The sequence below is a fragment of the Trichechus manatus genome, unplaced genomic scaffold (genome assembly GCF_000243295.1).
Source record: "Trichechus manatus latirostris isolate Lorelei unplaced genomic scaffold, TriManLat1.0 scaffold00069, whole genome shotgun sequence".
Lineage (NCBI taxonomy): Eukaryota > Metazoa > Chordata > Mammalia > Sirenia > Trichechidae > Trichechus > Trichechus manatus.
This window is the reverse complement of record NW_004444005.1, coordinates 2,712,660-2,717,067: the sequence shown is the minus strand read 5'-3', so window position 1 is coordinate 2,717,067 and position 4,408 is coordinate 2,712,660. Positions and strand designations below refer to the sequence as shown.

General features: G+C 43.2%; 1 protein-coding gene across 1 annotated transcript in view; it reads right to left on the bottom strand.

Moving 5' to 3' along the window:
* The window catches only part of STAT2 (signal transducer and activator of transcription 2), a 17,501-nt gene extending 13,462 nt beyond the window's left edge, over positions 1–4,039 (bottom strand). The window contains exon 1 of the mRNA XM_004379919.2: positions 3,838–4,039. The gene's annotated coding sequence lies outside the window, so the exon portion shown is untranslated. The remainder of the gene's footprint in view (positions 1–3,837) is intronic.
* Positions 4,040–4,408: the final 369 nt, after the last annotated feature.

The following is a 4,408-nucleotide window of genomic DNA, read 5'->3' as shown; positions in this document are numbered from 1 at the left end:
GTGAGGATTTTTGTTTTCTTTATGTTGAGGTGTAATCCATACTGAAGGCTGTAGTCTTTGATCTTCATCAGTAAGTGCTTCAAGTCCTCTTCACTTTCAGGAAGCAAGGTTGTGTCCTCTGCATAACGCAGGTTGTTAAGGAGTCTTCCTCCAATCTTGATGCCCCGTTCTTCTTCATATAGTTCAGCTTCTCGCCTTATTTGCTCAGCATACAGATTGAATAAGTATGGTGAAAGGATACAAACCTGACGCACACCTTTCCTGACTTTAAACCATGCAGTATCCCTTTGATCTATCTGAATGACTGCCTCTTGATCTACATACAGGTTCTGCAATGCCTCTTGATCTACATATAGGTTCTGCATGAGCACAGTTAAGTGTTCTGGAACTCCCGTTCTTCGCAGTGTTATCCATAATTTGTTATGATCCACACAGTCGAATGCCTTTGTATAGTCAATAAAACACAGGTAAACATCTTTTTGGTCTTCTCTGCTTTCAGCCATGACCCATCTGACATCAGCGTTGATATCCCTAGTTCCATGTACTCTTCTGAATCTGGCTTGAATTTCTGGCAGTTCCCTGTCGATGTACTTCTGCAGCTACTTTTGAATGATCTTCAGCAAAACTTTACTTGTGTGTGATATTAATGATATTGTTCAATAATTTGTACATTCTGTTGGACCACCTTTCTTTGGAATAGGCATAAACATGGGTCTCTTCCAGTCGGTTGGTCAGGTAGCTGTCTTTCAAATTTCTGGGCATAGATGAGTGAGCACTTCCAGTGCTGCATCTGTCTACGGAAACATTTCAATTGGTATACTCCGTCAATTCCTGAAGGCTTGCTTCTCGCCAGTGCTTTCAGTGCAGCTTGGATCTCTTCCTTCAGTACCATTGGTTCCTGATCATATGCTACCTCCTGAAATGGTTGAACGTCGACCAATTCTTTTTCGTATAGTGACTCTGTGTATTCTTTCCATCTTCTTTTGATGCTTCCTGCATCATTTAATATTTTCCCCGTAGAATCTTTCAATACTGCAATTTGAGGCTTGAATTGTTTCTTCAGTTCTTTCAGCTTGAGAAATGCCGAGTATGTTCTTCCCTTCTGATTTTCTAACTCCAGGTCTTTGCAAACATCATTATAATACTTTACTTTGTCTTCTTGAGCTGCCCTTTGAAATCTCCTCTTCAGCTCTTTACTTCATCATTTCTTCTGTTTGCTTTAGCTACTTGATGCTCAAGAGCAAGTTTCAGAGTCTTTTCTGTCTTTTTAATGACCTCTTGCTTTCTTCATGTATGATGCCTTCGATGTCATTCCACAACTCGTCTAGTCTTCAGTAATTAGTGTTTGACCCATAAAATCTATTCTTGAGATGGTCTCTAAATTCAGGTGGGATATAGTCAAGGTCGTACTTTGGCTCTCATGGACTTGTTCTAATTTTCTTCAGCTTCAACTTGAACTTGCATAGGAGCAACTGATAGTCTGTTCCGCAGTCAGCCCCTGGGCTTGTTCTGACTAATGATTTGAGCTTTTCCATTGTCTCTTTCCACAGATGTAGTCGATTTGATTCCTGTGTATTCCATCAGGCAAGGTCCACACCTATAGTTGCTGTAATGTTGTTGAAAAAAGGTATTTGCAATGAATAAATCATTGGCCTTGCAAAATTCTATTATGAGATCTCCGGCGTCATTTCTATCACCAAGGCCATATTTTCCAACTCCAATCCTTTCTTTCCAGCTTTCGCATTTCAATCACAAGTAATTATCGGTGCATCCTGATCGCATGTTCAATCAATTTCAGACGGCAGAAGTTGGTAAAAAAATCTTCAGTTTCTTTATCTTTGGCCTTGGTGGCTGGTATGTAAATCTGAATAACAGTCATATTAACTGGTCTTCCTTGTAGGCATATGGATATCATCCTATCACTGACAACGTTGTACTTCAGGATAGATCTTGAAATGTTCTTTTTGACGATGAATGCAATGCCATTCCTCTTCAAGTTGTCATTCCCAGCATAGCAGACCATATGATTGTCCAATTCAAAACGGCCAGTACCAGTCCATTTCAGCTCACTAACGCCTAGGATATTGATGTTTACTCATTCCATTTCATTTTTGATGATTTCCAATCTTCCTATATTCATATGTCTTACATTCCATGTTCCGATCATTAATGGATATTTGCAGCTGTGTTCTCATTTTGAGTCATGCCACATCAGCAAATGAAGGTCCCGAAAGCTTGACTCCATCCACATCATTAAGGTTGACTCTACTTTGAGGAGGCAGCTCTTCCCCAGTTGTCTTTTGAGTGCCTTCCAACCCGAGAGGCTCAACTTCTGGCAGTGTATCAGACCATGTTCCACTGCTATTCATAAGGTTTTCACTGGCTAATTCTTTTCAGAAGTAGACCACCAGGTCCTTCTTCCTATTCTGTTAGTCTGGGAGCTCAGCTGAAACCTGTCCGCCATGGGTGACCCTGCTGGTATTTGAGTACCAGTGGCATGACTTCCAGCATTACAGCAAGACACAAGCCCCCACAATATGACAAACTGACACACACTTGGTCTCTACACATTTGTGTATTCTAGCTATTTTAAATAAGTGAGATCTTATAATATTTGTCCTTTTATGTCTGACTTACTTCACTCAGCATGTTTTCAATCTATAAACACTTTTATGACCTCTGTCAATCTCTGATTCTCAATGTGAATTATCAACTTTGTGAATAACCCAAAAATTTCACTCAAAAGTGGTTTTGCCTGTCACCAAGCAGGCTGGGCCTTACCTCTTTCCCCACCCACTGCATCTGATGTCTTTTTAGGGAATTAAAACTTATTCTTGTTGCAGCCTGAGCCCAATAGAATAGAATAAAGCAAGCACATCTGTGGTCTAAAAAGTCACATGATTTTATTACAAAGCAAGGAAAAATGTTTGAGATGGGAGAGAGTCTCTTCCACCAGCATGAATCAGCTGCCATTCTACCTTTGAGTAGGTACCAGGAAGGGGAGGGACTGAGCTCCTATTTTTCATTTTAACCCTTTTAGCAGGGCTTGACTTTTTTTTAAAAAATAATTTGATTGCGGTAAAATATACATAAAAATTGTTAAGCGTACAGTTCAGAGACATCAGTTATGTTCACCAAGTGCTTGACTTTTTAAACAGTGTATCTGCACTGCTTTCAAAAAACAGAAAATATGAAGAGGTTTCAGTTCTCTAGGAAGTAATCAGCTGGAATTAAAAGAGCAAAGCAGTAAGTAAACTCTGAGATTTAAGTATGAAAGAAAACCCGGTCTCCCCAAACAGACTGCAAACATTGTGAGGTAAGAGGCTGTTAACACTTTACTTTTCCTCCAATATCTCTCACTCTCTTAGGCACATATTTGCGCTTAATAAGGTTTTCTAAAATGAATGGAATTTTACTTGTGGCCTTAGGCAAATCGTTTCCCCTTTCTGTGCCTTATACTTTTTACGTAACAAATAAGAATAAATCATATGTAACTTTGTACATTTTTTGTTGTTGTTTGGTGAGGATCAAAAGTAACGCAGACAAAAAAGTAATAATGTACACCAGAGGGTAAAAGCGTTGGCTAAGACACCGAACTTATGCAATAATGTCAGGTTCTGGGTCTCAGAGACTGCAGGAGAATTTTGGGAAGGGGGCACTAGGGTTTGGGAGCTAGGCTGGACAGGAGCGGGAAATAACAGGGCAGAGCAGGCGACGGCTCCCATTTCAATCTGGGGATAGAAGCTGCTCCCTTCATGGTGTAACCCCCATGGCCTGTCTCCCTTCGCAGGGAGGAACACGCGCCCTCATCCCGGCCCGCCCTCTCAGAGCAGGTACCTGGTTGGGGTCGCAGTCCCCGCTCCCACCGGTGGCTCTTGTAGCGGCTCCTCGTTCCCAGAGCGAGTTCGGCACCAGGACCACCTGCCCTGTCTTCGGCTTCGGCCCGCCCCTTCGTTGCCGGCTTCGCTGGGGCGGCTGAACCCGGAATTTACGATTAGAATCCGGGCACCCCGACCCTGGCTGCCACTTGCCCAGCCCGTCCTCGGCTCCCTAGGCTGAGAGCTCATTGGTGCCGCCATAACTCCGCCCTCCCTGTGGGGCGGGACAAACGGAGCCCAAACCGCACCTCCAGCTCCAGCGATTGGTGGGAAAGCTTAAGTAAGTCCCGCCCCGCCCGCGGCGGGAAGGAGTCCAATTAATGGAATAGCCCGAAACAGCTGATTTCCGAGAATCTGAGTCCCAGCCGCGGAAGCGAGACTGGCCTGGCACCCTGAAAGCGCAAAGGGTTCAGTACAAAGAGGTGGAACCGGAATTCCAATACTTAGAGATTGGAGCCCTGGTGGCACAGTGGTTCAGAGTTCAGGCTGCTACATAAAATGTAACAGTCTTTGTTGGTTACCAGGGATGG